The sequence below is a fragment of the Aythya ferina genome, assembly GCF_964211825.1.
Source record: "Aythya ferina genome assembly, chromosome: 10".
NCBI lineage: Eukaryota > Metazoa > Chordata > Aves > Anseriformes > Anatidae > Aythya > Aythya ferina.
The window spans coordinates 1,536,760-1,561,336 of NC_140306.1; the positions used below are offsets into that span (position 1 = coordinate 1,536,760).

At 45.2% G+C, this 24,577-nt stretch overlaps 1 long non-coding RNA gene across 1 annotated transcript; it reads right to left on the reverse strand.

Annotated features, from left to right (window-relative positions):
- Nucleotides 1-3,038: 3,038 nt before the first annotated feature.
- On the reverse strand, nucleotides 3,039-23,163 carry LOC311442144. Its single transcript, XR_014696474.1, has 3 exons — nucleotides 23,010-23,163; nucleotides 6,252-6,490; nucleotides 3,039-5,410 (listed from the first exon to the last, which is right to left on the reverse strand). It is a non-coding gene; the product is annotated as an uncharacterized lncRNA (long non-coding RNA).
- Nucleotides 23,164-24,577: the final 1,414 nt, after the last annotated feature.

Genomic DNA, 24,577 nt, shown 5'->3' on the forward strand with positions numbered 1-24,577 from the left:
TCCTGCCTCTTATTTGGAGGGTCCATTTTTCAACCTATAATAACGCAGCACAGCCTCACGCCCCGTGCACAGCTTTCAGAAAGAGCAGGGAAAAGCAAGTGGTTAATGCCCAGCTGCCATAATTCAGGAGAGCACATGGTGAGGAGCTGCCAGGCTACAGCCGTCTACCAGCAGGTTTCTGCCCCCTTGCCATCAGCAGTAGCTGGCTGCCTCCTGCACGGCCTGGGCAGCAAGGGCCAGGAGGTTCTGGCCAGCACCAGTCACCCTGCTCAGCAGGGGACAGGGCTTCAGCCCTCTCCAGGGATGGAGGAAACACCATCCTCTGGCCAGCACAAGGATGTTCATATTTTGAAAGCAAAACACACAGGGTGCAGAGAGGCCTGGCCATGTCCTGCCCTTGTAGCGTCCCAGCTCCCTCCTCTTGAAGCACCTCTTCAGCTTCTGGGCTGTGGGACACTGTGCTCAGAACCAGCAGCACAGCCCCCTGCATGACTGCTCGCCGTCAGCTCAGACATCAAACAAACCCCAAGCCTCATCAGCTTGCGAGAAGCCTTTATTTCATCTGTAACAGAAAGGCACTTCTGGAAGCTGGAAAAACAGTTATGTGCTTCTCTGCACTTTTCCTCACTCTTTGGTGTGATGGCTATCATTATGGTAATGATTCCTTCCCCCCCCCCCCTCCCCGTACTGATATGTTTAACATTTCTCAAATCCTCTCTGCAGGAGAAGGTGCCATTTCGCATGGCAGAACTGAATTAATGCACGGCAGAGGAGACACGCAGCACGTTCCCCTCCAAAGGCTGTTATTTTATTGTTTTGCTTTCCTCATTAGTTGTACTGGCAACAGAAAGGCCAGACCAAAATCTGTGTGTTCTTCACACCAGTGGTAACCCAGACAACATTATTTATGTGCTTTGACGATTAAAATGAAAAAAAATAGCAAATAGGGACTTTGGGAAGTTAGGTACCACAGAGTCTCAGGCAGCTTGGGGAGTTTCTTTTTCCTTAAATCGTTGATATTCTCAGTACTTTGCTAAAAATGTGATAGCAAAAGGCCTCTTCACTTTCCATGGACAGCGATGTGTGTAGGACAGCCATCCTGCGGCGTGGTGGAGAGGACCGAGGTAAGCTAGAACCTGTCGCATGGACTCTCTGCTTTGGGTATCTTCCGTTGGAGCCAACAGTAAAAATTACAGAGAACAACCTGAAATCAGCTTCCATTTTAGTGATTCCTGTGGGGGAAAATCCAGTCCCAAACCACCTGTTTTCCAAAAACACCTCTCCCACCTTGAGCAAACATTAGCTAATCCCAACAGGACAGCACACACTGTATTTACACAGCAGCAGAAGTGAAAAAATGGGATGTTTAATATTCCCCTCTACCTCCAGCAGCAAGCACATCAGTGAATTTTTCAAAACTGCTTCTTTGTGAATATGCATGAAATGCTTGTAGCAATGTGGAACAAGATCCTCTTTCAATGGGTAGCCCATTTTTCACACACAACAGAAAAAACAGCGTTAATTTTCTCAAATAGCCAAACACATGCCACTGTCTTTTACATTCAGAGTGTATTGCCAAACGCCAGACTTCGAAATCCTTACATTCAGATAGCTCCACAGAAGTTCCACTACCATTTGAGGATTTATTTATTTGTGGTCATAGGTCTTAAGAGCAAAATGGTAATCCAGTGAAGCAAGTATTAATCCAGACCTAAAAAGGCCAGATAACAGTATAGAGTATGCAACTTTGTATGTGTTTTTGTTTGTTTTGTTTTGTTGTTGTTGTTTTTGTTTTGTTTTCCCAGAACCTTTATTTTCAGGTTTCACATAACTGTGTCCCTCTCTCTATCCACACGGACCAGGCAGTGGCCCTGGGGCCCTCACCCACTGACCCCCAAAATAACAGCCTCAGCCAAAGCCATGGTAGGGAGAGGCACTGGCTCAGACTGTCATATCGCCCATCTTCATGTGACATTTCGAAATTCATGAGTTAGATGACACCATTTGTTTGTAAGATGTCATATGTTCGCAGTTCCTTCAGCTTTTTGCTGTTTCCAGACACAAGACTAGAGCTGTTCTAAAGGTGTCCTAAATTATGCCCTGCATAAGCTGTAATCATTGTCACAAAGGTGAGTGACACAATGATAGGTAACTTGATGTTGCTTCAAGAAATATGTTTTATTAGCTGGATAGTATCAACAGCTCTGTTCAAGGCATGTGTTGGGGTTAGAAACTTCATTCTGTGATTTATAACAGTCATTACTTCTAAAGCAAATAGTTGCCTAGATACATAAGAAAAAGAATCACATATCCATCGCGGTGCAATTATCTATTTTGCCTAAAGGATTTTTACTTCATGGTACTTTTCTTGCCCCTCCCCAGGAGTTCTCTGCTTAGGATTCCACATGTGGCTTGTTCCTCACACATGGTTATCCTGGGCACTGCTGGCTCCACAGCTCAGGTTTTTCTTTCTTACTGATCCTGCTGCTGTAAAGATGTTTTTTTTGTTTGTTTGTTTATTGTTGTTTTATTTAAAATGTTATTTTAAATTAACATTGCATAAGAAAATTTGTCACCAAAATTAAGAAACTTAGACCTAACATCTTCTGTATAACTTACTGCTGAACTCCCTGAAGCTTTCTCCTTTTCCTACAATTGTGATTTGAGGTCAATCCTTACACTAAAGGCCCTTTCCTTCCTAAATCCTGGTGTTGAATTCTCGAAGAATTGCCTCCTGGTGTCTTAATGTCTGCGACTTTTGTTGTTTCTTCTTCAGCCTCAAAGCCATCTGTCCATCCCTGAGGAAGAGGCCAACACCAAAGCAAATGTAAGTAACCAGGTACCTTCATTGTGCTTCTGTGTTTCTCTCCATACGCCTTCTCAGTGCCCTGTCATACAAAAAGAACAATATCCTTAAGCTCCACAGAAGATAAAGGTAATGGCTTGGATGGTTTTCCCTTTATCTCAAGAATTTCTGGTAAGGAATGAGAGCTCAGAAGAATGAACTCTACAGGTTTTTTTTTAAAGTTTACAAAAAAAATAAAATAAAAGGACCAGTAGGACATGTGACTGTTAACACCCCCTAATTTCACTCCCAGGAATCCCACCAGGGGACGTAGGAGGAACGCACACATAGTATAAAGGGCCTTTAAATGTTTCACTTGACATTCGTGCGGTGGAATACACAGACTTGATTTTTGGCTGGAATGGACATAATGAGGGCAATGAGTGGAGTGGTGTCCTTTCAGAAACCATCTCAGAAACTGTGGAAAAATGACTTGCTGGAAACACTTCAGCCATTGTACTTTATCATACAGAGAGGTGTTCATGCGATTTTTAAATTCCGTTTCACTTAATCTGTCATCCCTGAAAGCTGCCCTGAGTTTTTTCTGCCTCCCAGCAGGGTGATGCTTGCTGTTCACTTTACAGGGCTGAGCACCAGCCTGGCACTCACCAGCACCAGGACAGGCACTGGGGACACCGGCCCATTGCGTGGTGTCTCTGTGTCGGAGGGAGAAAGGAGCACTGGGGATCTCAAAGGCGAATACTGACCTAATTGCAGAGCAGGAAGAGGAGGAAAAAGCAGAGCCAGCAAATGGAGCCATTGCCCTGAAAACAACATGCAGCTTGACCATGGGGTGCCCACATTGTGCCCACGTTTGGCAACAGCTAGGCTGTGATCACTGCAGGGGCACATATCCATTCTGTCACCAAGAGAGCTGCTCTCACATCTAACACACGCTGCCCAGCTGGAGCCCCAGGTGAGCTAGTGTCACCGAACCGGGGCAAAACAAGTCTCAGGATGGACTCTCAGGTCCTGACAAAGCCTCCTAGGTCTCATTTGTAAGAGACTTCCACATCTGCAGAAATGCAGTTATACCTTTGCAATCTTGTGTGGCCTCCCAAATAATTCAGTTTCTCAGAAGGACACTGCACTAAATTACAATGATCAGGCAAACTGAATTAGGGACAGACGTTTTTCAAAAGAATATTTTGGCATGGTTATTTAAACTTGGTTATTCACTTGTTAAGAAAGATGTCCTGTCACTTTGCATTTTGCAGAGAACAAATATCCCATCACTGTTTCTTCTACCCAAATGGTGAAATGTGACGTGGCACTTACAAAGAAAAATGGGGGCCATGTCCCACTGCTGCTGGGGCAGAAAAAGGGAAAGGGACGTGGTGTTAGCCACAGAGAGACGGCAAAGGGTGTCTGTCTGTTGTGTGTGCATACCCTCCCACGGGGTCTGGATGTCTGCAAGCATTGCCCTGATCACTCAGACCTGGCACTGAACAGACATCTCTGATTTTGGCACATCCAATGTCCATCCTGCTTTGCACCTGAATATGCAGGTGAGAATCAAGTTCAGCAAGGCAGACCAAAACCGGGCAGGGAGGTTACACACAGGGCCATGCACAAGTTGCTTATACAGGGCTCAGCCAATTCAGAAATCCCCACAAAACATTATAAAACCTTGCTCTGCTTCTTCTGCTCCCCCTTGCTGCACTGCATCGCTCCTTGCAGATGCTGATGCTTTTTATTCCTGCCTCGTGCTTGCTGGATTGACCCGCTCCCTTTGTTAAACATCAGGCAAATTGCTGGCAATTTGTATTAAATTTCTGAAAGTCTCTCTTTTGTTTCAGAGATCTTTCACTTACTAAATCAGAAAACATTTTAAACATTCCTCTTTGGTAAATCCTGTATCTCATCCAGGAGACCAGAAGTGTTTACTGCCGCTGCTTCAGCATTCAGCTCCTCTAGTAGCGGCCTGATGCCTCCCGACCCTTTTTGGTCCCGTTCTGCTTCTGGGTCTGGGGTTCTTGGTGGCCAGTAAACACAAGTGGGAATGGCTGCTGATGGATATGTTCACAGAAGCTGACACTTACTTCTTTTCCAGATAGCAAATCATCGTTGGGAAGCATGCACACATCCCTGCTCTGGTGTCAGCAGGCCAGGAGCAGAGTACAGCTGAAATGGGGAAAGCTTCATGGCAGCACACCATGGGAAGCAGGTACATGATTAAACTCTCTGAGCACAAGGCACCACTGCAATGCACGGGGGATGAAGCCCAACATGAGGTAACCACCATGCTTCTGAACTTGAAGCGTTCAAGTCGGTTGCAAATTCTGTGGAAACGCACAAAATTAGTTTCAAATGTAAATGCAAGTTGGGATGGGATGTGACCTTCAGCCATGCCTGTCCTAGCAGGATTTGGACAAGTCACACACACTGGCATGTTGTGCACAAAATCTTCTCAAAGACTAGGCACAAATCCACAGGAAAAAAATGCAGAGGAAAAAATGCAGAGGAAAAACCACCGCCTCTTGCTGGGAGCGAAGTGGGGCACTGAGGCACTTCTAACACACCACTACGCGCAGGAGAGCTCCAGGAGACAGGCTGCAGACAAGTCTGAAACATACATGAATTACAGCAATTAAATAAAGGAAATAAAAATATTGATTTTGTTTTGTTTTGATCAGAAGCAATGGTTAGTTAGGAACTATTGATTTCACTTCAATAAGAATTACATGCTTTTTTATTGAAATGTTAATGCCTAAGTAGTCAAATGTTAATATTTTAGTAATCTTTACATATGTTCCTACCTCCTCTGTGTTTCTTGCAATCTACATTACTATCCATTTGGCCTCTTATTTTTTTATTACTTATCCTAAACACAAGTTGTGCTGAAAAATCACCAGTAATTCACATAAAATATAGAGCTGTTACTTTTCTTTTCTTAAAAGAAGCATAATAATTGCAAACTGCAACTACTGGAGCTGAAAATAACTCTCCAGACTGTTGCACATGCAGAATTAGATTAAAATGAGTTCATTTTTTTAAATGACCTGATAATTTGTAGGAGAAAAAAAAAAAAAAAGTATCTAACAATTTTCATCAGTAGAGAACGCCACAGTCCTTAAAGCTATGGAGAAGTGCAGTCCTGAATGCAGATGAGGCGCACACAGCCTGTATTGGCCAGACTAACCCAACACAACGAGAGGGTTGCAGACCTTGTTGAAATAACTACAGGTCTGTTCTCCTGGGGGAGAAAATAAAAAATAAAAAAATAAAAATAAATAAAAAATAAAAGACGGAGGGAAAAAAAAAAAAAAAAAAAAGCAGCAGAGAGGCAGAAGTGAGGCAGCTTGCACCACTTAGTGGAGAAGAAATTCTAGGCAACTTGTCTCAAAACATAAGGAGAAAATAACAAGTAATGGAGGCTGCAAGCCGAGGTCGGTCTGTCTCTCACCTCTGTGCTCATTTTCTGCAGCTTTGCAAACATCACAGCAGCTCATGTGTGGCAGGAGCAGAAGAGGGAAAGGTTTTCAGGTCAATGGTTTGTTTTGACCAGGGGAGCAAATATGACCACGCGTTGAATTTGTTGGCCAGCGCCACCACGTTTCACTTAACCAGCGTCCTCAGAGCTCCTGCAGGTGCCATGAGAAATCCACGGGCAGCTGCAGGACAGAGCTCTCGCTTGCACAGCCCCTGTAAAGCACAAACAAGATCACACGGGTCATTGGCACGTGTACAAATATCCCCGTTACACGAGGAGTATCAAATCACTCAGACCTCAGAAGACCTTACAGGGATGCACCAGTCCCAAGAAAGCTGGCTTTATGACTCATTAACTGCTTGACAGTTCTGGAGCTCCTGGTAACCACACCACTGGTTTGAGCAAACCTCCTAAAAGCAGCTCAGGCCAGGCTGCTGAGTGGAAATCCTCACTTTGCTGAGCCAAGAACTTCCTCATTTCCTGGAGCTGGTTTAGAGGCCAAATCCAGAATAAGAGGACAGAGTGTTAAAGCCTCTGCTTCCAGGGATTACTACAATGAATTACTGTTGCAGCCAGGTACAACTGTTTGCAATATTTAATTCTGGCTAATTTTACTGGTAACCTGTAATATTGACAATATTACTGAAATCCCCTTGAGTGGGCTTTGCTCGTTTATAAATATATCCAATTATCACTTATTTGATGAGATTTAATTTAAATCTAGCAAAAAACAATCCCAAGTGAGTCATCTATTATTCATAACTTAAGATGGATTCAGCCTTCATATCACAACTTTTCTTCCTCCTCCTTTTTCAGACCCATTGCTTCTACATAAATTAAGTCATTCACTACATACATCCAAGTTAGATTTCCTTTTAGAAAGCCATATTTTAGAGAAAGCAATTACTTTTGGTCATTGATAGATTACCTAAGCTTTCAAAGACCCGCAAAATAGAAGAAGGCTTCAGATGTTAATTTGAACAAATTTTGATAATAGCTTGCTGTGGGAGAGATGACAAAGTGGGGATCACCATCTGATGTGCCATAATTCCCTCAAGGCACAGCAATGGGCGCTTGGTGCTGTGTGCCTTAATGGGGCTGGGCTACTAATGGCGTTAATTGCCACCACCCCACTGTCCTGAAGTGTGACAATTAGTGTTGGCAGAGGCTCCCTCGTGGGTCATGAGCAGCCCCTGGTGAACCTCAGACATGCCCAGGAACATCAGGTTGAACGGGCGTAGCTTGGAGGTCTTCTGCTGACGTTCAGGGTTCTCCATGCACTGGTCTCAAGGGCTTTATTAAAAGTGCGGCTTGAGAAGACTTTGTTTCTCTTTAGAAATTCATATTTTACTTTATGGCCATAGCTCTTTCAGACAAAAGAGCAACATGTACAAATAACGTACAAGAAGCCTCCTTGCAGTACATTCGCTGCAATGCTGTGAATTAAACTGTAGCACCACAGGAAAACAGAGCCACATTTAATTGAGTTAGGGGAGGACAATTTATCAACTGACTTGGAGGATGCGCACATCCAAATGAAGATGAAAACATGACTCATTCCAGAAGCTGCACAAAGCAGAAAGTGCTGTTGATCTATAGCCTCCAGTCTGATTACATTAAATACGTACTTTGCTGCATGTATTACGGGATGAGGAGAGCCATCACACACTCTGCTGCTTATTCGCAGCAGGCAGTGAGCACCCAGCCGCCCCACGGCCACCAATATCCTGCCTCACCTGTGCAGGGAGGGGGAAAAGGGCCAAAAAATGGTGCTTGCTGTCAGTTACACCTCTCAACAGATTTCATCTTCCTTCCTGGATCTTTCCTCCGTCTTTTTCCTCCTTATTTGCTTGTACTTGTTCACACATTTCTCATTTTGCTGTTCCTGTGTCTTCTGTGACCTTGTCGTGGCTGCTTAAGCAGCCTCCGTGGGGACATTCTTCTAATTTCCATGCATTTGACTGTGGAGTTTGCTTGACAGAAGACCCACCCTGGCTCAGGCACCAGCCCGGAGCAAGTTAATTAACCCCGGTGCCCCGAGTTTTGTCTCTGTGATAATGCTCACCTGTGCTGCGAGAGACTGATGGGCTGAGAGGATTTATTGCTGTTATTAATTAAACATCGCTACAAAAGCCTTACCCTGGAGGAAAAGGATTGCAGCTGCTTTCCTGCAGCCCGTGGTCACTCCATATTTCATGCAGACACAAAGGGGAGGGCAGGTGGATGACCTGCAGGACAGACATGGGGCCGGCAGGACAACCCCTGCCACCGGGCGGGTTCACCCCCGGGAGATGGGGCCAATAAGCACAGAAAGCTGCTCCCTTGTAACATCACATTACAGCATCTCTTTACCCATCCACTTCTCTAAGACGAGAATAATTGTCCCCCTGCTGGCTTTCTAGAAGCTTTGCCACAAGTGTCCTTGCCAGATTGAAACCCTTGGCATCCCACCTGGCCATCCCATCATTGCAGGGGCCCAAACAGCCACTGCTGACAACCTAACGCCGTGACTCCTTAGCTAACTATTTAAACACAGCATAGCTTTTAGACAGAGCCGAGGTGGTGCAGGGTTCCTCAGGAACACCTGCACGGGGACACGTCTTGCCCTGCAGCCCGCCACATGCTGCAAACCTCAGCACACAGGGACACGCACGAGGCGTAGCTCTCACCGCAGATTCACCACCGCGCTGCGCCACAGCCACGTTCCCCTGCCTCAGATATAGCCCAGACAAGTCCCGTTTTAAACTATACAATCAGGGATATGTGGATTTAATTAACAGTAAATCAGAAGTCAATTAAATAAAGGCAGAAACTATGTGCTTTTCAATGATCCTAAATCAGAGGCAATGACTCATCCTAAGGACTCTAAGTGAGGATGTTAAATAGCATGATGGAAATGAAGCCTTTCTGTACCAGGGTGGAAAATTTTGTGCCACTGCATTCTTTAGCTGTGGTTACTGAACAATTAGCCTGCACCCTTATTATTACTTAGAAGTATTTGCCATTAACTCCAATAAAAGAGATCATAAGAGCCATGGATTGTGAACAATAACAGACCAAAAAAAAAAAAAAAATGTACTGCTTAGAGACCATACTATGGATATAATACTCAAATTTCTGTCTGAGTCCCATATAGGATAGACAGCTTAAATTATTCAAGATAAACACAGTTTTCTATTGCTTATTTTGGCTTTGATCTTAGAGCCAAAAGATTGACATGCTGGTGACTCTGTTAAAGATCATCTAAAAAAGGTGACCTTCCACTTTTTCACCATTAAGCTCAACTCATTTGCACCACACTTGACCAGACACATTTCTTTTGTATGCTGCCAAGATTACAACCTTGTCATAGAAGGGAAAGTAAGAGCTAGGTGGGGAACGTCAAGCAGCCAGTGATCATCGCTGACACACTGTAATAACGGCCCTTTGGAAGCAATCTTCTAGCCTGCAATTCACAAAATACACTTCTGCAGCTCACTGGAATAAAGGTTTGCTCTTCTCCTCTTTGTAAGCAAAGTATTTTCAAATTATGCAGGAGAGGACTTTGACTCATCTGGCCTTTTGTCCGTCATTCTACTTGCTGTCACAAGGAGAAATCTTTATTATCATTGAGCTCATTAATTTTACTTGCCTGATTAAAAGCAACTGAAAATCTTTGTGACTGATTTGCCTCAGTTCCTAAGTTTCAGGTTAACACCTGGAGTTCAACACTACTCAAGATCCATCAGAGAATAAAATATTTTTAGGCTGAAGTTGTTTATTCCAACTCAATACCTATAGATAAACAAATGTTTATTCAAAATAAAAATTAACAAATCCCATCAGTAATTATAGCTGTACCAAATACTTAAGAATTTATCCTGTGTATTGTGGCACTCTGTGCAGTTAGGTGACCTTAAACAAATCTTCAACATTGCTGTTTAAGGTGGCCGGATAATTATTTGATTATTATTTCATGCAAATGAAGAGATAGCTTTCCTAAAATAGCTGATTTTCAATTTCATCCTTATTTGCACACTGCATGAAACCATGACATTTCAGAGTTCTCCAGAGTCTTTCACACTGCCTGGCACCATTATATGTTGTTATCTGACTCTTTTTTCTTCTTAACTTATTTCCCAGATCATTTTTTGTTATTACCACAGCTGAATTGGTACATCACCTAAACGCACACCATTTCATGCAACGCCACGTTAGGAAGTGAATACAGAGACAGCCACGCTGTGGCAGATCTCCTCCCTCCAACTACAGCAATGGGGGAAAACAACAACAGACTTCTTGTAGGAATAGCAAAACTGCTTGAAATAAACACAGCCAGGAACCCACCAGAGCATGGACACAAGCACACACATGTCATTCACACCCTTCCTGCTAGAGAAGTGCCTGTGTCCCAGAGCATAAAAATTGACACCAGTTCTCCAGCATGGAGCTAATTTGTAAGGCTTTGATTATCGGTCTGACCAGTTCTCTCCTGTTTGCTGCAGAGCCTTCGAATCCTCTTCTCCCTGGACAAGATGAATAAGCTAGCAAAGAAATATATTGGAGTTTTAATTATTGGAGTATCTCCAATACTGAGATCCTCCAGTAAAAACCCTGTTTTCCACGTGCATCAGATGCACCTGACAGCACTTCAATAAGCGTACAAATTCACAAATTGTTATGTCCATATTTTTTAAAACTTCTGCCACTTTTTATCATTTGTAATGCAAACAAAGCTTTTCTCCTGTAATTTGGCCATTTCTCCTCATGGGATCGTTCACCGGTGCCTCTTACCTGTCCCTGTGGTGTTATCGCTCTCCCTGCAGGAGCCTCTGGAGCTGCCCTGGGAGGACACACAGCCTGTGCAAGCTCCTCGGGGCCGTCCTCTCTGATTTGGAGCATCAGATACCACAAAATTTGCACTAAGAACCTCGGTGAGGCTCTTACTAGCAGGGAACTTAGATATGGAATTATTACAAATAAAGTGTCCTGTGCTTTGTCAGTGAGTTGCAATTAGTTCACAAGGAAAGCTGGCAGGGTCACCCTGTGCAGGGAGGGAAACAGAGGCCAAGGGAGGGGCTGCAACCTGCCAGAAGTTCCCCAGCAAGCCCATGGACGAGGAGGGAAATGCCACCTGTGCACTGGTGTCCTGGCTTACCACCAAGTCATCTGTGAGATGGGTACAGCCAGGTAAAAGAAAGGCTCACGTTTGCTTTTGATAACTTAGAGAATACTACACTTGAGGAAGCACCAGAAGCACACACTCATCCTCCTCCAAACAAGGGCGAGCAAAAAACCTACAGGAAGCTTCCTGAAAAACCCGTGTAGACAAGGAGGCCAAACAAAAGAGCACAAAGGCCAGGGCAGATAACACAGAGCAGAAAAAGGAGCATTGAGGGAGAGGCTGCGGATTTCTGACAATGCAAACAAGACACGTTTCTGTACAAGGGCCCCGGTACTCAATAGGAAGTTCTGCTTGGGAAGCTGCATCTTTTTCTCTAGGTTATTAATATTTGTATTTGAATAAGTACCCAAAATCAAATAAAAGCTTCAAGGTCAACAATCTTTTTATAGCAGCAAAAGCCCATGAGAGGAATCCAAGCAATTATTCTTAGCCAGAAGAGCAGTCAGCTCAAATAAGTGTATCAAAACCTCCAAATTGTCAGCAATAAAATCTTATGTCATCTAATAATGACAATAATGGTGATAATTACTAGGACAGCGATTTAAAGCTCAGTGTTGTTACAGTGCCTAATTTAACGAGTGCAGGTTACTTATTTGTGCCATTCCAGACTAAAAAAGCATTTGTCTGGGTTTGTTTGGGACTCTGGGAGAAGATGACTATTTCAGGAAACCATCACGCATGTTCCTCTCAGGAAGAGGTGCTGACAAAGACACAACTATAATAGGCAGAAAGTTTGCAGGTGTCAGTCTGTATTTACGAAGGAAATGGAAGAACTAAGAGCAGAGGAGCGGCAGGCTGCTGGAAACAAAAGTCAGGGTTTGGGAACCAGCTTTGTTTCCTGGTCAACAGTCATCCAAGTGCATTTTCATGTGGACATCATTCCAGCATCTTCTCTGCATCTCTTGAGTTAGAGGCAGAAGCTGGGAAGCTTATTTACATGTGAGAAGCACTAATAAATACCTTTAACACCAGAGTCCCGTGCAACGTGCCATGGGGAAGAGGAGGGTGAGAGGTGGCCTCAGCCACAGCCTGGCACTGCCAGGATGGGCGCCCTGGGGCTGGGACACTGCACCCAGCAGCACCGAGCCAACCGCTCACTGCTGGAGCCCTTTGCTTTTCTAACATGAGAAATGAAGTTCACTGAAAGCTGCCGAAATCACCTCTTCCCAAGGGCGAGCAGAGATCAAAGACAGAACATTTTTTGGGGCCAACCCCAAAAGATCAGCTTGTTGAAGAATTCCCCCAAACATCGCGCCCTCTTTGCTAATAGCAGTATTTGCAACCCTCCGAGGCTTCTGGCACGAGCCAGCGTTGTTTTACCCGCTAGTTTTCCCCAAGTTATTCCACCAACCTTTTGCAGTCAAATGATGAATTAACCAACTGTTAAACCCTCGCCTCATCCCTGGAGAAGCCACGCTGTGCAGAGGAGCCTGTGCTCAGTTTGCCTCCAACTGTTTGGGAAGGGGGAGGACGTGGGAGCTCTTATGTAAGGTCCTAAAATATGAAACAACCCCCCCAAATGAATGAAGTCATCCCATTCACTTCAGTAGGTGCTAGCTTGGACTATTTTCCCCCTCTGTAATTTAAAATAGCAGAAGCAATGAATGATACTGCATTTTTTAATTTTTTTATAAGTCTGGGCACAATGACTCACATCCAAACTGCTAAAAGCCAGCTCTGATGCCATTTAATTATTACAAATTTCACATTGCCTGCTTCACCCATGTTCAAATGGGCAAACCAAAGCAAAACACAAGTGTCTTCACGCACTCCTCCCTGCCTTGTGGTGTGGATTTACCCAGCCAACAGCAGCACCCACACCTGCCACGGGAGCAGGATGCGCTCAGGCTCTGCCCCGTGTTCTGCTGCTGCCCCGTGGCACATCACTGAGCAAAACCTTACCCCACTGCATGTACCCAGGGCAGCTGCTTTCATCCACCGTTTGCTTTCCATAGCACAAAATGTTCCTGAGGTATTCTCTGCTGTTGGAGCTGAACCTGCAGACTCCCGTCCTGCTCAGTACTTCATAACACCAGGAACACCTCGTCCGTGCCAGCAGATAGATTTGTTTCTATGAATAGTTTTCACATCAAAACAATCGGCAGGACAAGACCTAACCCAGCCAATTTTTCAAAATATAAAAACAGGAAAATGGAGTGTGTCTCTACCAGGAGATTTCAGGTCTCTTGTCTAAATTGGGACTGGATTCAAACTGTACCGACCTGGGAAGTGTTCCCATTTTACGATTTACTAAGCTAATGGTTTGCTTTTCCCCATAAAGCTGGAGAACTGCATAACCTGCAATATCCACAGGGACAGACTTCTCTTAAACGAAAAAAAAAATAATAATAAAATGTATAAATGTTTAATAAAATGTTTACATAACTCCACAGCATGAATCTCATGTATCTGATTGCAGGAATAAGCAAATTGGCAGACTGCAAGGGCCCTGTTTAAGGCTCAGGTTGTCACCAGTACTTACATGTTCAGTATGATGGCTGGATGTCTACACTTATTTCCCTGACCAAGGAATTTAATGATCTGCAGTTCCTGTATAGTTACTGAAATAAGACACTGAACAGAAAGAAGCTCCTACTTGCTGCCATTTGCCTCTTCTATGTCAATTGATGGGAGTGGAAATATAACCCAGAATAAATTAAGACCAGCATTTACAACTCTCAAATATTTGAGAGGTGCTGGAAGTCCCAGGAGCCTCCAGGTCACTCAGCATCTTGGCAAATCTGGCCGTGGCTCAAGCTGAGAGGGAGCAAGCACACGTTGACAGTGCATGTGGCAACTTTATTACACAAGAAGGAAACCAATCCATCCCAGGGGAATTAATGCAGTGACTGGCCTCCCTTCCACAGGAGCTGCAGGCAAGGCTCCCTCGCCCCAGCCTGCAAATGTGTGAGATTATTTAATCAGCATCAGTGGGAGGTGAGCGGCTGGAGAAGCCCTCCCCAGCCACAGGTGGGTGGCAGTGACACTGGTTTGTCACCCACCTCAGGCAGGTTAATTACGGATTGGTTTCCTCCTGTGGCAGGGCTCCTGCTGCAAGGAAGCAGAGCAAAGCAGGGATGCTCTGTAATGCCTGTTTTGGCACAGGAGTTTATCCTGAATTTCACTGCGGAGGCACATGGCAGCACACGCTCACAGAGAACAGACACAGGAGATTCGGGATAAAAAGTTAAACATTGCTAATACTAAATCATAACAAAAACAAGCAGAAACTGGAAAACACACCAATGAATATCTAGATAGAGAAGGGTTTTATAACCAGGTCCCCTGCAGCCCAGCACGCCTTACGCAGCGCGGGTGGTGCAGAGTCCCAGCAGCGTGCACAGCAGGCGTCGCGCCGGGACAGCCAGACCCAGACCCCCGGGATTCCTACAGAGATAACACAGCAAGTCTGTGGGCTACTGACTCCAGGGATTTCTGAAAGCAGCTACTGCTGGTGATGAGAAATGATCTCCTGTTATGTCAAAACAAAAACAGTCTGAGCATTTTGTGTAAGAAACAGCGCCGATGAAAGCAATGGATCTGGCTGTGGCGAGCACGCTGTTGTCAAACTCCAAACAGAATCAAGACATCTATTGACATGAGATCGGTATGTTTGCCTTGACTGCGAACAAATATTTGGCGTTTCCCAAAAACAGGCTGGCTGCAGCTTGGCAAAGCCGTGCAGTTTCTGTACAAAGGAGCTGTGATTTCCCATCTCCCTTCACAAGGCTTTCCCAGCGAGCGCGTCTTCACGCTGCTGGCTGCACAACTCAGCCCAGCTGGCAGGACAGCACAGCCACCCATGTCACATTATTCTCTACTCAAAAAAAAAAAAAAAAATTGCTGCTGAGTGTGTGCTTGCCTTTCTGGTGAACCCCAGGAGCCATTCACATCATCAGCTGCAGAACCTCGAGCTCCTACAGCACTCCTGCGGTACTTCAGCATCTCGTCTTGTCGGGCCCAGGACCAAGCCCCAGCCAGGCTCAGCCCTCCTTTCATTTTCATTGCAGAAGGCTCCAGTGAGAACATTTTTCAATTTGATCCGAACAGGAGATGACACCAGTGTTTTTCAAAGAGATTTCAAAATAGCTTTTCACAGCCAGGCTGCCTGGGATGGGAAGTGGGGCTGTTGGCATGCCAGAAGTCCTCCAAGTCAACTCTTCTGCTCTCCATAGCTTTTGCCTCACTGTCTACACGTAACATCACCCACACGTATGTTATATAATAGTTCTTGTACTGCAGATTCGGCTGCTCACAGTTTACACTGGTAAGGAGTATGCCTGGGAGGTTTCCAATCCCACAGAAACTCGTGGTTCCCACAAGCACTGGGAAAACCATGCCATCAATGTTTGGTTCCAGCATTTTTGCACACTGGCTGCTAAAAAGAAATTACTACGAAAAGTGCTTGCTGTATATGTGCGAGCTTGTGTAAAACTGCATATTTTGGGGGCCAGTGCAAAAAGGCAAAATATGAAGAGCCAGACCAGAGAAGGCGCTGGCACAACTTCTACCTCTGTGCTTGGGAAGCCGCCAGCACGCGGGAAGGAGGTGAAGTGATGAGGGCAGGGGGATGTCCGGCCATTTGAGAGGTCTCGCCTTGATTTTTTTTGCAGACTGCTTGAATGGTGGAGCTCAATATCCTCTCTGAAATATTTGTTTCTGTAGGCTTTCTTGCCATGCTTACTCACAATCCTTTTTTGAGTCCTGAGTATTATGGTCTCGGTGTGGCAGGAAATTCAGTTATTTGATTACACGCCGTTTCTAATTAACCTGGCACTCCGATATTCTCAATGTGATCAAGGTCTCAAGTCTGTATTGGAAAAAGCTCAATCTCTTCACTTTAAATATAGCTTTGGTAGTGACTTTCCTGTTGCCAATTAGAATATGCGCACACGTTTGCTTTTGCAATTCAAGGCAGTGAACACAGGAGTTCGCCCTCTGCTTCTGGCAGTTTGCCATATTTCCCTGCAGCTAATAACATTCTGTCTGGAAACAACCAAGCCGATAATTTGCACCCATCAACCCCGTGTAACGTAATGTGCCAGCTATTTAGTAATGGAAAATTTATCACTCAACAAGAGTCAAGGATCTTGTACCAAGCAGTACTCCCACTTCCCGATTCCTGTCATTTCACTTGCTCTACACAATTTGCCAAAACAACTCACTCCCTGGTCTCTCCAAAGATTTAAGGCCAACATTTTCCCCGAAGCCTTAAATAGCACAAAGCTGGAAACACAAAAACCCTCCTTCCAAATAGATGCATTATGCTAGTCACAGAAAACTAACCCTAAATTTATCTGCAAAAGCTAGCCGTGCAATGTGTAGCAGAATCCTCAGATGTCAGCAATGTGTACAAGTGAATTTTGGCACTGAACCTGAACACCAAACCCCTCACCCATTGCTGGATGACACCAGCGCCTGTCCCAGGTGCAGGAGGGGAGGAACAGGGAGGGCTCTGCAAACGTGGGTCTCCGGCCACGTGTCGCAGATGACCAGTGATAAAACGTAGGGAATTCATCATCATAACGAACAACCGTGAATCCAATTCCTTTTCATAAAATGTTATAATTGGAGTAATTAACTACCCAGTCGTTCAGTTACATACCACCGCTATTACACACAATCCATCACAATTGCCAGCGGTAACAGCACATTAAACACATCCTTGGCTAAGAAATTCAGTAGCCCTAGCACAGCAGGGAGGTACAAACCTCGCTGATTACACTTTACGTCTCTTCAAAAAGGTGTGAGGAGGAGGCAGGTGCCTGAGCCCGGCCGGGCACCATCCCGAGCACACATGGAGCTGCCCCAGGCAGCCCCGCCAGCAGGGAGGGCACCGGGTGCTGAAGGATGCCTCGCCGTGCGTGACTGCAAACACAGCCCACATATCAAATAATAAACCTTGCCATTGCAATAGAGGACTAATAGGTTTGCTTTAATGGATAGCACATTTCTGTGCCGCTCTGTATCAATACAGATGTATTGCTCCAGGCAATACGAGCAATTAAGCTGTAATGAGCTGCTTCCTCTGCACACACACAAACCTGGGCCCGGATCTCCTAAATTAAACTGTAATGAATGAGCCGAGCCTGGAGGGGCCAGCCCGGGTCTCTGCTGGGTGTAAACCTGCTCCTGCTTCTCCTTCACCGCTGGGGGATGCAGTGGTGGGCAGAGGGCATGGGGCAGGCCACCAGGAGGGCTGGGGGATGCGTGGCACTGGGTGGCCAAACCCCATGCCCCTCCCCAGCACCCTGTGCCACCCGGGGCAGGTGGGACCACCACTCCCCTGGCATGGGCAGTGGCACGGCAAGCACAGCACAAAGGATTTTTCTTCCAGGTAGTGGCAAGAAGGTCAATGGCTCTTCTGCCTTCCAGTGGAGAATGCTGCAGCTGCTCTTTTATATCGCTGCAGGTATTTGAGTTCTCTGTTGTCCATCCTCCCTAAGGAGGGGAACCTGGTCACGCAGCCAGCTGCTGCCACACTCAGAGCTGCTCTGCAGCCATAAAACCAGGCTTTGCAGCTCATTCTCTGCTCTAATCCTATGTACTACTTCCACTGCAACAGAGTCTTAAAAATATATATATTCTGATGAAAGGATTAGCTTGGGAGAGAGGCTTTCAGCATCCCAGGCTCACACACTCCTGGTTTGTTTTCCATAGCATCTCACTGCCCCTCAGCAGGAGGAGTGCAGCCCAAGGAAATATCCAGGGGGCAGAGAGAATAAAAAAGCAGGAGCAAGAAGAAGGTTGCATAAAAGCACACATGATATGACTACATGACCGCCAGGAGTAAGAAAAGGGTTGGTCACTGCAGACAAATAAGATTAACACAGCAAGACACTGGATAATTAAAACAGTTGTCTGTATGCAAAATTCAGTGGATATTCCCAAATGTCGGTGCCAGACAAATTGCACCATCTGGTCAGCCAGATAGAGCCTTTTAACAAGAACTTTGTAGGCTGGAGGTTCTCGTCCACAAAAACAGTTCACACTGGTACACTGTGATGTTCCAAACCGAGGGCAATCTACTCTTCCTCTCCTCTCCTCCTGCATCCCAACTTTAAAAAACACAAATGGTGCATCCTCAGAGGAATACCATTAATAAAAAGGAGCCAGTCTCAACTCTCTCCTTCTTTTTTTCCCTGACTTCAAATGCAAACATTATTGTTGAAAGACCATTTGTTCTTTTAAGAAGCAAGCTAAGTAATTTTAATATTACAATAAAGTTATAATGAGACTATTATATAATAAATATTTTGCATGTTCTGATAATATAAACTGCATAAAAACAGAGTATTTATAGATTTTACCCTGCTGCCTTCCCAGCAGCATTTTTCCCACATGCAGTCAGCAGCAGCAAGATTTTCCAAACAAACTTCAGGGTGTTTCTAGCACTTCTAGGGAATAGCTGGGGAGAGTGGCTTGAGAAACCTTTTCCCATTTTGTATTTTGTCCATTGGTTTAGCAAGAGGCAAGTCAGACTGTCGCAGGCACGGTCGCAAGGGGCAGAGCTGCACCATTTCACATTAGCCTGGCAGTGCTTTCCACACCCATGCCAGTGGTGTGGGACTTTCAGCATCCCCTGTGGAATTCCTTATGAATTTCATACACACATCTGCAAAACAAGCCCAGAGACCACAGGGATCTGCTCCTATAAGACCAGATAGGAGAGCTGTTTCAGGACAGGCAGAGGTAATCTCCCCTTTTATCTCAACACACCTGCATCAGCTGTTGATGCAAGAACCCACATCAAATATCTGTACACTGGGCGTTACTGTGGGATGCCTACACACAGCTCATCAAAGCTGAGCAGCAGGAAGCCTGCAGCACCTACCTGGGACACTGACAGTGCCAGAAGGTCTCGTGACGTTTGTTCCTAAGTGGCCAAATCTTCTACAGTCATTCTGAAGAGCCTGTGAACTAACACTACATAATAACCCCAAAGGCTGAAAGCCAGAAATGCTACAACAAAAGGAATAGATTTATATCGGGGAGAAGTTCTCCTATGTCAGTGTGGGTTCAGGAATTTAATGGTTTTAAGTACTATTTTATATGTAGTACTAATTCCCTTGATTGTGCTGTGAAATCAAAACACCTGTTGAAGACCTTTTTCCCCTCTAAAAAAAGCCCTCAAAGAAAATAAATATTCATGCACATCTGCCCATTTGAAATGAAAGGAGAAAGAATCAATAATTTTCATCGCTTAGTAACCTCCCGCCAAGTGGCCTGTTATTTAGATTTTATACCAAGTTTGCCTTTATGAAATTCTGTTTAATATGAGTTTAAAAGTCAGACAAGCATAGTACACTAAATCAAAGCTGTTTTCTGTGCTACATCACATGGCGAAATACCCATCTGTTCTCTTCACACCACGTTGCGAACTGGTATTTTAGCATTCATGGCAGAAAGTTATTCTGAGATATCCAGAGCAGAGACGCAGCAGTGCTGTACCCATTAAGACACCTGTATATATCCTCATCTCTGTGCCCTGAATAATTTACCACGCGTTGGAGGCCAAACTTGTGCTCAGCACTGGACAAGAGGAAAGGATTTGCTACTCGTTAGAGGTACAACAGGAAAGACATTCGGACAAGGAAAGGAGATCTGCATCACATAACGTAGATGGCTTCATTTCTACTGGTGCACATCAAGATGTAGGGCACAGAGAAGTAATATTTAAGGAGGCATTGGAAAACTGCACACATTTCCACGAGGAGACGGGGAGATAACACAGAAATCCTGGAGAGCACGGCCCTCCCTGGGGATGCTCTGTGGACGTGAGTACATTCAGATGAATGTGGGTTTGTACTGCAAATGTAAGAGCTCTGCCACGATCAGTCTCGTAATGGAAACGTGCACGCAGTCCCACGGATGAGAAGGAATAATCAGAAGGGAAATGCCACGTGTGGTTGATTTTTCTGCTCACGGTATTGGAGCACCTCCTGCCTTCCATCCATCTCAAAACCTGTTAGGGCAGGAGAAGAGATTGAATTGCTCACGTGTCCAAACTGCCAGTCTTCCAGAAATTCATCAGGAATAGGGTAAAGGGGCTAGTAGGTTAATAGCAAATACTAACCAAATGGTAACCACGTAATAACCACATGAGGTTTTCTGCAGAAGAAAATATCAGTGGTCAGTAAGTCATTGGTCAGCCAGCACCCTGGGGCTGGGGCAGCGGGATGGCTTCGGGCAGTCATAGGTGAGGAGAGTAATAAATGTAATATCCAGGGCTTCACTGAGCAGGAACTCCATCCAGACCCTAAGTTTGTACCCAGACACATTGGAAAGATTCAGCAGTTTCCCAGTCAGGTTAATGAAACCAAAAGCATGAGTGTATATAGAAATATATGTATGTATTAGATATACATATATACACATATATCTCTCAAGAAGAAAGTCTTTCACTTGAGCCTAATTAAGTAGGCATTAATTATATCACAGTAGTCTCTGGCTGTGTATTAGGTTCCAAAAACACAGTAGTGACCTTCCAGCTTTCCCCTGGACTCCCGAGTCCTGCTCCCCAGTGTGTCAGATTCATGGACCCCTGTGAGAAATCACAGAACTGCTTCCATTGGCTTCTATGGAAAACAAATTAAATACACCCAAGGCACAATTATACAGGGCATTTTTAAATCCAATACACTTAAAAGTTTGTATATGCTAACATAAATAAATGAATAGCTCTTTGAATTAATGAGTTCTCCTGTACCCATTGCCAGTGCTCTGGCTGTATGCTCCATAGGCAGCCATGACCAGAGGCAGGCAAAAAAAAAACATCTGAGGGCAAAAGGGAGCAGACTCCGAGCCTGAACCAGGTGTGAGCTGAAACATTTTGTTAAGATTGCACGAAGCACAGCGTCCAGCCTTGCCTCTTGCTCCTGCCACTTCTGCTCCTGCCTGAGCAGTGCCTGTGTGTGCCTGGGTTATTACAAATGCGGAATGCCCATAAAACATCAGCAAATCATTTAATGGTTATTGTAAGTTACTTTTTATTACTGCTTCAATAACTATAAACTCCATTTGGTAACATCAATTATATTAATATAAGCACCCTCGGTTTACCCATTACAATTAAAACAACTCCAAAACAACTAACTTAAGAAGAAAATGCTTTTCTCGTCCCAAGTAAAGCAAAGCTTATTTTTACCTCTCCCTAGGCATTTAGCTGCTTTATTAAGTGATGGCAATGTAGACAAGTCTAATCACAAAAGCAGTAGTTCGGAGAGGCGCAGCGTTTGGGTAAGTGTCAATTTAAAACACAGTGAGCAAAGAGAGCCAACAGAGCCTTCACCTCCTGTAAGAGCGTTTTGCAGCCTGCACCAGGCAGATCACCAGGAAAGCTGTTAAATGGGAGATCTGGGGAGGCTGGGCTCTGTCTCTGGCCATGGGAGATGCTGATGAAGAGCAGAGGTTGACCCCATCATTATTGAGATCATGTTTATGTCAAGGGAGCCTTGCCATTCCCTTTCTACAGCACAGTCTGGGACTACACTTATTATCTTTTTTTCAGGAAAAAAAAAAAAATCTATTATGAAAAAAGCAGTGGTGGAAGTCCCATAGAACAGAAGACTGTTGGGCCTGCAGTCACTGAATGCAAAGTGGCTGTACGAGTGAATTATTAGAATTTCCTAACCCTAAGCTTGACACACCTGCAGACCACTAAGGGGAAGGAGGACCCAGAAAGTTTTCTCTGCAATGGCAGAAGATACTGAAGGGCACATCCGATGCCACAGGAACAGTGAGCAGCACACCCTGTGCAGCGCTGGTCCATTATTTATTGTTACTATTTGTATTTTACTAGAGGTGAGCACGGACAAGACGTATAGCTGGGGACAAGGATGGCATTGTGCTTGGTACACGCCATCATTAATGGATTTGGCTGGCAAGGCGCTGGAAAACAATTCATCAATAATCCCCATCACCGTCATCCTTGGCCAGCTCTAATGACTATATTAACTATAGCATAAAGAGCAATAGCATCAATGCGTGATATATGAAGTACAGAATGTGTTTTCCTAAACATCTGCGAGGCAGGCAAACAACAAATTAACTTGTTGTAATTAAGTCTGATAATGCGATGATTTAAGCACGACCTTTTTTTTGCCCTTTTTACAAAGTCTACCATCACTCATTAGTGTTAATAAAGCAGTTGCGTCCTTTACTAAATAGATGTCCATCAACGCTACACTGGTAAATTGCTACACAGGTAGTTTTAATTAGTGCCTAGCAGGGCAGGGCACGCAAGGTTTCGGCTATGTAGCGAAGAAGAGTTGGGTCTCTGTGATATGAATGCCAGCCAGGCGCTCGGCACTGTACCGAGCTGGCTCTGTAATCCACAACACCCACCAGGTCAAGCAGATTGTCTCAGAGCATCTTTACTCTCAGCCTTATAAATGATGGATTTCGTCCTTCTCTAATGCAGCAGGGAAAACTCGGGTTTTGCCTGGATGAGGTTCATAAATGATGCATCACTGCAATTGCTGATTCACTTCTACACACCTTTCACACACCTGTCCACCGCATGCAGCGCTGCCAGGCGCAGAAGCCATACACACACGCTGACATACCTGCATGCAGCCTCCACAGGGAGTCCCCTGGGACTCCAAAGGTTGGGCAGCACAAGCCACGCAGCAGCTTTGCCCTGGGAGCTTCTTCTTGCTCACCCCAGGGCGCTGAGCAGGGAGCAAAGGCATGGGTTTTGCAGCCCAGTGCTCAGAAGCAGCTGCCCCAAAGCTCTGGCCCCAGCTCAGCCCACACAGACGTTGCCAGCCCAGGCATCTGGGGCTAAGGAGCAACAGCTGTGATGGCTGCCAGGTAAATTAGGCCACCTTTACATCAGCACCGTGTGAAGGGCATCCAGCTTTCCTCTCTCTTGCTGCCTTCCTGGAGAGCCATAGACCCACACCGTGAGCGTGTTTCAGCCTTGACCTCACTTGCTGGCATGACCAGCTTCCATCTTACAAGCAAACCTAGACAAAACACCACAAAAAGGGAAGGGAGGGATGCTCACAGCTCTTCGCAGCCCAGCCACAGCTCTGGATGCTTGCTGCTTCTTGAAACACGGACCCAGGTAATCCATTTCTGCAGGAAAGATAGGCCTACATAATTATTGCCCTTGCACTGCCAGGCAATATATATTAAAATGTTTGAATAGTGAACACGGCAATGAGTCCAGTTTCCATTTAGTTTTTGCCTTCCGGAAGGTGTGAAAAATAGCAGCCAATACAATAACTGAAAAAAAAAAAAAAAGAAAGAAAAAAAAAATAATTAAAAAAAAAAAAGATAAAAATCCTCATCTTCATTCTGTTAAATTGAAGTTTACCTAAGTTACACAAATGCTGCATTTTAGCAGCACCTTTTACACTTCAAAGGGTTTCTATGTTTATATTATAACCTTGATCAGCAGAATTTATTATTTAACTAATTCCATTTGCGCGAAATAACCCAACATACAGCAGCCTGCGTTTCAGTGAGCTTCTCTTTATACAATGTTTTCTGCTTGGCAGCAGGGAGGAAGGGAAAGCACCCACCACTGAGCCCTGGGGTTGGTTTTATCGCAGCCACGGGCTCTGACGGAGTGTGGTCTGTACCTCGCCGCTCCCTGCATCCCATCCTGAGAAATGCAAGTGCTAAAACCACAGAGCCTGCAGTGTCCAGCACGCAGCCTGGCTCGCACAGCAGGGAACTGCAGCCAGCTGGTGCAGCACTTTGGGCTTTAAGATTCACAAAATAGCCATGGCCATGCGTGGATCCCCAACCACCACGGCAGCACAGGTTGCACAGGGCAGCACCTACACCGGTCGGGCTCCTCCTCATGGCAGTGAGACCAGCAGAACTGTCCTGATCCATCAGAAAACAGGTGTCACTCAAAAAGGATGTTTTAAAGGATGAAATGAAGGGTGTCTTAGCTGCCTGGTGAAATCGCTTCCTGGAGAGGCCTCTGAGCACACGGAGCAGCCCTGCGGCTCCTGCCTTCCCGCAGAGGCGTGCTGGCGTGCGTTCCCTCCGTCTTTAACAAATGTTTCCCTTGTCCTTGAGGAAATCTTCCCATTAAGCACGCCCCTGACTCCCGCAGAATGCAAGCTCGACCTTTTCTATAGAATTAAGAGCCAATTTAGTGCATATTTTAAACTCA